The sequence below is a fragment of the Lontra canadensis genome, unplaced genomic scaffold (assembly GCF_010015895.1).
Source record: "Lontra canadensis isolate GAN:19392208 unplaced genomic scaffold, GSC_riverotter_1.0 scaffold27, whole genome shotgun sequence".
In the NCBI taxonomy this organism is placed as follows: domain Eukaryota; kingdom Metazoa; phylum Chordata; class Mammalia; order Carnivora; family Mustelidae; genus Lontra; species Lontra canadensis.
Window position 1 is genome coordinate 18596720 of NW_022631021.1, and position 10161 is coordinate 18606880.

General features: G+C 38.6%; 1 pseudogene; it reads right to left on the bottom strand.

The window, feature by feature from the left end:
* Positions 1-8694: 8694 nt before the first annotated feature.
* LOC116871686 lies at positions 8695-9957 on the bottom strand (annotated as a pseudogene).
* Between the last annotated feature and the right edge of the window lie 204 nt (positions 9958-10161).

The following is a 10161-nucleotide window of genomic DNA, read 5'->3' on the forward strand; positions in this document are numbered from 1 at the left end:
CACTGTGTACAGAGAGCCCTGAAACTGCCAAGCCTGTGCCCACACCAGCTCTGGCCACCACCAACATAGAATGTCCTGGGACCCCCCTACTCATATGCCAGCCACCATTCCCACTATCCACACCTCCAGCCAGCCAAAGTCACTAAGCACACACAACTACATAGGAGACAACCAGGCACAAGACCGTTCCTTCAAGTTTAGAAGTAGCTATTCCACCTAATCCACAGAAACACAAGAAGTCAAGCAAAATGAGACAGGAATATGCTCCAAATAAAGAACAAGACAAAAGTCTCAGAAAAAGAAGTAAATAAAACATAACCAATCTAGTTGATAAGTTCAAAGTAATCACAAATATGCTCGCTAGACTGAAGAGAAGAGTGGATGAGTTCAGAATGTCAACAAGAGATAGAAAGTATTTTTAAAAAGAATCAGAACTTGAGGGCGCCTGAGTGGCTCAGTGGGTTAAAGCCTCTGCCTTTGGCTCAGGTCGTGATCTCAGGGTCCTGGGATTGAGCCCCACGTCGGGCTCTCTGCTCAGCAGGGAGCCTGCTTCCTCCTCTCTCTCTGCCTGCCTCTCTGCCTACTGTGATCTCTGTCAATAAATAAATAAAATCTTAAAAAAAAATCAGAACTGAAGGAAGAATACCATAACTGAAATAAAAATATACTACAAGGAGTCAGTACAACGCATGCAGAAGAATGGATCAACAAACTGGAAGATGAGATAAGAGAAAGCACCCATAATGAACACCAAAAAGAAAAATTTTTTTAAATGAAGACAGGTCAAGAGATCTATTGATAAATAAAATCTAAAAAAAAAAAAAAAAAAGAGCGAGAGAGAGAGAGATCTCTTGAACATCAAACACAAACATTTGCATTACAGGGGCCCAAGAAAGAGGAGAGAGGAAGAAAAGGGACAGAAACTTTATTTAAAGAAATAATAGCTTGGGAATTCCTTAATCTGGGGAAGAAAATAGGCATCCAGGCTGAGGAGGCATAGAGAGTTCCAAACAAGGTGAACCCAACAGGTCCACTCTACAGTATGTAATAATTAAAATGTCAGTGATTAAGGATAAAGAGAAAATTTAAAAAGCAACAAGAGAAAAGCAACTGGTTATATGTATAAGGGAGTTCCATAGAGCTACCAACTGAATTTTTAGCAGAAACTTTGGAGTACAGAAAGGAGTAGTACAATATATTTAAAGTGCTAAAGGAAAAGAATCTACAACCAAGAATATTCCACCTGACAAGTTTACCCTTCAGAATTGAAGGTAGAGAGTTTCCCAGGCCACCCTCCAAAAAATAAATAAGTTTTAAAAGTTTCATCACTATGAAACAAGCCTTACAAGAAATATTAAAGGGACTTCTTTAAGTGAAAAAGAAAAAGATTAGATGATTAGAAGAAAATTATGAAAGAAAAAATTTCATGAGTAAAAGCATACACCTAAGACCAATCACCTACAAACATAGTATAAAGTTTAAAAGACAAAGTACTGAAATTGGTTATATCTAAAAATTAAGGGAATTTTTAAAAGATGTTAAAATAAGACAACATACATAAAACATGGAAGGGGGGAGTAAAAATTTAGTGATTTTAAAATGTGTTTGAACTTAAGTGACAATCAACATAGACTGCTATATTCTTAGGATGTTCTATATGAACTTCATGCTAACCACAAATCAAAAACCTAAATAGACAAAAAAAAAATTTTAAAGAATAAAAGCATAACACTAAAGGAACTCCTCAATCACAAGGAAAGAGAGCAAAAGAAGTAGGAAGGATCAGAGAAGAACTCCAAAAATAACCAGAAACAATGAACAAAATGGCAATAAATATGTACCTATCAGTAATTACTTTAAATACCTAAATGCTCCAATCAAAAAACATGGTATGAATAAATATATAAAAAAATAGGTCTCACTTATATGCTACCTCAAGAGATTCACTTCAGACCTAAAGGCAAATGCAACTGAAAGTGAAGGGATGGAAAAGATATTCCACTCAAATGGAAGAGGAAAAAAAAAAAAAAAAAAAAAAAAAAAACCCAGTAGCAATACTTAGACAAAACAGACTTTAATAATTGTAACAAGATACAAAAAAGACCATTATATAGTGATAAAGAGATTGATCAGAGAAGAGGATAAAACAATTATAAATATCTATGCACCCAACATGGGAGCACCTAAAAACAGAAACCAAATATTAACAGACATAAAGGAAGAAATTGACAGTAGTATTATAAGAGTAGGGGACTTTAATATCCCACTTACATCAGTGAAGAGATCTTCCAGCTAGAAAATAAAGGAAACAAAGTTTTTAAAAATCACATTAGACCAGAAGGACTTAACATATATACAGAATATTCCATCCAAAAATAACAGCTTATACATTCTTTTCAATTGTACACGGAATATTCTCCAGGAGAGATCACATGGTATGTCACAAAACAAGTATATTTAAGGAGATTAAAATCATATCAAGCATCTTTTCATGGCACAATGATATGAAACTGAAACCAATTAGAAGAAAAAAGCTGGAGAAAAAAACATGTAGAGGCTAAATAACATGTTACTAAAAAAGTCAACCAAGAAATCAAAGAGGAAATGTAAAAGTTCATGAAGACAAAGGAAAATGAGCACCCAACAGTCCAAAAATCTTTAGAATCCAGCAAAAGCAGTTCTAAGGAAAATTTATAGAGATAGGTACACCTTGAGAAACAAGAAAAAGCTCAAACAATCTAAACTTACACACAAAGGAACAAGAAGAACAAAGCCCAGTGTTAATAGAAGGAAGGAAATAATAAGCGAGTGGAAATAAACGACATAGAGACTTTCAAAAGAAATAGAAAAGATTGCTGAAACAAAGGTCTACTTATTTGAAAAGATAAACAAAATTGATAAATCTTTAGCTGACTCATTGAGAAAAAAACAGGGAGGATTCATATAAATAAAAACAAAGAGAAATAACAATTGATACCACAGAAATATAAAGGATTGTAACAGAATATTAAAATATTATATGCCTCCAAATTGGACAACCAAGAAGAAATGGATAAATTCCTAGAAATGTTTAATGTTCTAAAACTGAATCAGGAAGAAATAGAAAATCTAAACAAACTAATTACTGATAACAAAATTGAACTGGTAATCAAAAAACTCCCAACAAACAAAAGTCCAGGACCAGACAGCTTTACAGGTGAATTCTACCAAACATTTGAAAAAAAGTTAACACCTATTCTTCTCAAGCTGTTTAAAAAAAAAAGAGGAAGGAAAACTTCTAAATACATTCTATAGGCCAGCATTACCCTGATATAAACATCAAAGACACTATAAGAAAAAAGAAAACTATAGGCCAATATCCCTGATGAATATAGTTGCAAAAACCCTCAACAAAAATATTAGCAGATTGCACTCAACAATACTTTAAAAAGATCATTCAGCACAATCAAGTGGGGTTTATTCCAAGAATGCAAGAATGGTTCAGTATTTTCAAATCAATTAAAGTGATAACATTACATTGACAAAACGAAGAATAAATATCATATGATCATCTCAGATGCTGAAGAAGAATTTGGCAAAATCCAACATCTGTTCATGATGAAAATTCTTAACAAAACAGGTTGAGAAGCAACATACCTCAACATATAAAGGCCATATATGAAAACCCACAGCTAACATCATACTCGATGGAAAAACTGAGAGCTTTTCCTCTAAGGTCAGGAACACCCACTTTTATTCAACATAGTACTGGAAGTCCCAGCCACAACAATCAGACAAGAAAAAGCAACAGAAACCAACAGAACTGGTAAGGAAGAAATAATATTGTCACTATTTGCAGATGACAGATACCATACATAGAAAACCCTAAAGACTCCACCCAAAAACTACTCAAAGTGATAAATGAATTCAGTAAAGTTGCAGGGTACAAAATTAATGCCCAGAAATAGACTGTTTCTATACACTAATAATGAATAATGAAGTAGCAGAAAGAGAAATCAAGAAATGAAAACAGTTTCATTTACAGTAGCACCAAAAATAATAAAATACCTAGGAATAAACTTAACCAAGGAGGTGAAAAACCTGTACTTGATAGGAATGTAAATTGGTGTAGCAACTGTGAAAAACAGCATGGGTTTCCTCAAAAAATTAAAAATAGAAATGTCCTAAGATGCAATAATTCCACTACTGAGTATTTACTCAGAGAAAATGAAAACATTAATTTGAAAAGATATATGCACCTTTATGGTTATTGCAGCATTATTTACTATAGCCAAGAAATGGAAGTAACCCATGTGTCCATTGGTACAGAAACACACACACACACAGAAATACTGCTCAGCCATCAAAAAGAATGAGATCTTGCCATTTGCAACAATATGTATGGATCTAGAGGGAATTACTATAAGTGAAATAAATCAGGCAAAAAAACCCCACAAATACTGTATTATTTCATTTATATGTGGAGCCTAACAAAAAAATCAAACCAACAAACAAGCAGAAACAGAACCATAAATACAAAGAAGGAACTAAAGGTTGCCAGAGGAGAAGGGATAGGAAGATGGGTAAAATGGGTGAAGGGAAGCAAGAAGTAAACAGTCTTCCAGTTATAGAATGAATAAATCATGGGATATAAGGTATAGAGAATATAGTCCATTATATTGTAGTAGCATCATCATGTGTTGACAGATGGTAGCTATGTTTGAGGTCAGCATAGCATAACATAGAGAGTGATCAAATCACTCTGCTGTACATTTGAAACTAACATAACATTTTTATGTTAACTCTAATTCAATTTAAAAAATTACTTACAACCTTGAACGTTAAACTTAAAACCATAAAACTCTTAGAAAAAAAGGTGGTAAGATTCTTGACATTAATCTTGGCAATGTTTCTTTGGACTTGACACCAAAAGCTAAGGCAGAAAAGAGCAAAAATAAACAACGAGAACTACATCAAGCTGAAAATCTTTTGCACAGGAAAGTAACCATCAACAATATGAAAAGGCAACCTACTGAATGAGAGAAAATATTTGCAAATCTTTTACCAGATAAAATGTTAATATCCAAACTCTATGAGGAACGCATACAAATCAATAGAATAAAAGCAATCTGGTTTAAAAATGGGCAGAGGGTCTGCATAGACATTTTCCCAAAGGAAATATACAAATGACCAACAGGTACATGAAAAGGTATTCAACAACACTCATTGTCGGGGAAATGCAAATCAAAACCACAGTGAGAACATGCAGAAAAATGAAATTGGATCATTTCCTTATACCACACATGAAAATAGACTCAAAATGGATGAAGGACCTCAATGTGAGAAAGGAATCCATCAAAATCCTTGAGGAGAACACAGGCAGCAACCTCTTCGACCTCAGCCGCAGCAACATCTTCCTAGGAACATCGCCAAAGGCAAGGGAAGCAAGGGCAAAAATGAACTATTGTGATTTTATCAAGATCAAAAGCTTTTGCACAGCAAAGGAAACAGTTAACAAAACCAAAAGACAACTGACCGAATGGGAGAAGATATTTGCAAATGACATATCAGATAAAGGGCTATTATCCAAAATCTATAAAGAACTGATCAAACTCAACACCCAAAGAACAAATAATCCAATCAAGAAATGGGCAGAAGACATGAACAGACATTTCTGCAAAGAAGACATCCAGATGGCCAACAGACACATGAAAAAGTGCTCCACATCACTCGGCATCAGGGAAATACAAGTCAAAACCACAATGAGATACCACCTCACACCAGTCAGAATGGCTAAAATTAACAAGTCAGGAAATGACAGATGCTGGCGAGGATGCGGAGAAAGGGGAACCCTCCTACACTGTTGGTGGGAATGCAAGCTGGTGCAACTACTCTGGAAAACAGCATGGAGGTTCCTCAAAAGGTTGAAAATAGAACTACCCTATGACCCAGCAATTGCACTACTGGGTATTTACCCTAAAGATACAAAGGTAGTGATCAGAAGGGGCACGTGCACCCGAATGTTTATAGCAGCAATGTCTACAATAGTCAAACTATGGAAAGAACCTAGATGTCCATCCACAGATGAATGGATAAAGAAGATGTGGTATATATACACAATGGAATACTATGCAGCCATCAAAAGAAATGAAATCTTGCCATTTGCAACGACGTGGATGGAACTAGAGGGTATCATGCTTAGCGAAGTAAGTCAATCGGAGAAAGACAATTATCATATGATCTCCCTCATATGAGGGAGAGGAGATGCAACATGGGGGGTTAATGGGGTAGGAGAAGAGTAAATGAAACAAGTTGGGATTGGGAGGGAGACAAACCGTAAGTGACTCTTAATCTCACAAAACAAACTGAGGGTTGATGGGGGGAGGGGGGTTGGGGGGGGTGGGGTTATGGACATTGGGGAGGGTATGTGCTATGGTGAGTGCTGTGAAATGTGTAAACCTGGCGATTCACAGACCTGTACCCCTGGGGATAAAAATATATGTTTAAAAAAATAATAAAATTTATTGAAAAAAAAAAAAAAAACCACAGTGAGATATCATTTCACACCTGTTAGAATGACTCTGATCAAAAAGACAAGAAGTAAACATTGGCGAGAATGTGGAAACAAGAGACTGCTTATGAACTGTTGGTGGAGTGTAAATTGTGTAGCCACTATGGAAAACGGTACACGGAGCTTCTTCAAAACATACTAGTACTGCCATATAATCCAGAAATTCCATGGGTGTAGAGCTGAAGAAAATTAAAACACTTATCTGTACCCCTTCCCCACCATGTTCACTGCAGCGTTATTGTAACAGCCAGGACACGAGAGCAACCTCAGTGTCCATCAGTGGATGAATGAATAAACCAAGTATGGTGTACGTATACATGAAGGAATACTATTCAGCCATAAAAAAGAAAGAAATACTGCCATTTGTGACAACACGGATGGCCCTTGAGGGCATTATAGTGACTGAAGTAAAACAGAGAAAGACAAAATACAATATAATCTCACTTACATGTGAAATCTTAAAACACACATACCCACAAACTCAGATACAGAGAACAGGTTAGTGGTTGCCGGAAGTGCGGGGTGAGGGGTAGGAGAAATGGATGAATAAGGTCAAAAGGTACAAACTTCCAGTTATAAAATAAGCAAGTCACGGGGATGTAATGTACAGTGCAGTAACTGTTGGTAATACTATATGTCATGTTCGAAAGTTGCTAAGAGAATAGACTTTAAAGTTCTTATTATAAGAAAAAAACTTTTTTGTAACTATATATAGAGACAGATGTTAACTAGACTCATTGTGGTAATCATTTTGCCATATATATATATATATATATATATATATCTCATTATGTAGTACACATGAAATGGATGTTACATGTCCATTATACCTCAATTTAAAAAAGGAAGAGCAACGTACTATAACACCAGGATAGGAAAGAACGGCTACAACATGAATGAACTTCACAAATGTCATGTTGAGTAGAGAAGGCAGATTTTAAAAATATATATGTACTATATGATTCAATTTATAAGTTCAAGAACAGACAGCACTAAGTGACAATTACCCAACCCCACCAGTGGTTGCCTCTAGGTGGGAATGGACTAGTCCCAACTGGAAAGACATAAAAGAAACTTCTACAGGGCTAGACTCACTCTACATCTTAAATCTGGGTGATGATTCATGGTTATAAATACGTTCAAAAATGACTAAGCTGTGCATTTAAGATGAGCTTACTTTAAACATTTTATGTAGGTCATACCTCAAACGGGGTGGGGGGAGTGGCTACCAATGATTGAGAAGGAACTTCTGAGCAAAAACCAGCATTTTTTTAAATACCTTTGAATCCATTATGCTCTCACTGTGCCCTCTTCCCCTCCCCACCTCCCCCACCTCTTCTACAAGGGATACCTTATTCACACCCAACAGTGAAATGGACAGCTTGGGTCTGTAACAAAGCGTTGTGTTTTCAAGGACAGGTAATTGTTATTGTTTTTTGAGGATTTTATTTATTTATTTGAACCACAGAGATCACAAGTAGGCAGCAGGGGCGGTGGGGGGGGAAGCAGTCTCCCCACTGAGCAGAGAGCCCTATGCAGTGCCGAAGACAGAAGCTTAACCCAATGAGCCACTCAGGTGCCCTGAGCACAGGTCAGTAATTGTATATGGGAGTATACGCTGCTACATACAAATTAACTGATTGGAGCACAACCTTTCAAGGCTTAACACAGAATAAGCTTCCTGGTAAATGCAGAACCTCTGTGACTTTTTTTTTTAAGTTTAAAATTTTTTATTTTTTTTAAGATTTTATGTATTTGTTGGAGAGCGAGTGCACACAGAAGCAGGGGCAACAGTGGGCAGAGGGAGAAGCAGGCTCCCCACTGAGCAAGGAGCTGACTTGGATGCCGGGATCATGACCTGAGCCAAAGGCAGAGGCTTAACTGACTAAGACATCCAGGCGTCCTCCCCTGTGACATTTTTTTTTTCTTAAAGATTTTGTTTATTCATTTATTTGACAGACAGAGATCACAAGCAGGCAAAGAGGCAGGCAGAGAGAGAGGAGGAAGCAGGCTCCCTGCTGAGCAGAGAGCCCAGTGCGGGGCCTGATCCCAGGACCCTGGAATCATGACCTGAGCCGAAGGCAGAGGCTTTAACCCACTGAGCCACCCAGGCGACCCCCCTCACCGTGACATTTTTAACTCTACTATTCCTCTCCTTCTTTACCCTCTCCTTTAACAGAATCCACCAACGTCCTCACAGTCCTTCTCAAGGGCAGCCATGTCCTCATGGGCCTCAGAAAACTCTCCTTCCTCCATGCCCTCAACTCCATAACAGTGAACAAAAGCACCCTTGGCCTACATCAGGTCAAACTTGTGACCCAGGTGAGCCCAGACCTCAGTACTTTGTTTGGCCAGGTCTCCACCGGTACCGCAGTGAGAAGCTGGTAATTAATGCCCACCTTGAGGCCAGTGGGACACAAGTCCACAACAGGGTGGTATGCTTGGTCTTGATGGTGGCAATGGCAGCACTGACATCTTTGGGAACCATGTCGCCACAGTACAACAGATAGCAAGCCACGTATTTACCATGACAAGGGTCACATTTTACCATCTGGTTGGTTGGCTCAAAGCATGTGTTGGTGATCTCTGCTGCAGTAAGTTATTCATGGTAGGCTTTCTCAGTAGAGATGACAGGGGCAGAGGTGGCCAGAGAGAAGTGGATGCAGGGATAGGGCACCAGCTTGGTCTGGAATTCTGTCAGATCAACATTCAGGGCTCCATCAAATCTGAGGGAAGCAGTGATGGAGGACACAATCTGGCTAATAAGGTGGTTAAGGTTAGTGTAGGTTAGGTGTTTGATATTGAGGTTTCTATGACAGATGTCATAGATAGCCTCATTGTCTACCATGAAGGCACATTCAGATTGTTCCAAGGTGGTGTGGGCAATGAGGATGGATTGTAGGGCTCAGCCACCATTGTGAAAACCAGGGCCTGAGTAAATGGAGAACTCCAGCTCAGACTTCTTGTCGTCATCGACAGAGAGACTCTCTATTAGCAGGGAGGTGGACCTGGAACTAGTTCCTCCTCCAAAGCTGTGGAAACCAAGAAGCCCTGAAGACTGTGCATTGGTCAGCCAGTTTCTGAATTCAGTCCAAGTCAAGGTCAGTGATCTCCTTGGGCATATTAGCGGCATCTTCCTTGCCTGTGATGAGCTGCTCAGCATGGACAAGGTGCCAGTGAACTTCAATGACTGTGGGTTGCAGGTGTACAAACACTGCCCTGCACACCTGCGTGCCAGCACCCGTCTCACTGAAGAAGGTGTTGAAGGAGTCATCTCCCCCAGTGGTCCTGTCACTTGGCATCTGGCCATCAGGCTGGATGCCATGTTCCAGGCAATAGATCTCCCAGCAGGCATTACCAGTCTGGACACCAGCCTGGCCAACATGGATGGAGTTGCATTCACTCATGGTTGCTGCTTGGCGGCTGCAGAGCAGATGGTGGGGAGGAGGAAGAGACTGTTGATTGTTACAGCAGGACTCTGAGGCGGTCTGTGTAAGAGAACCTACCTCACCATATACCCTCTTAATGAAAACTGTTTGACAGCTAACACCTCAATCAAAAATACTATGCGCTGAAGTTCCTAGGAAATTTGTCAGGACTGGGTTCAAAGG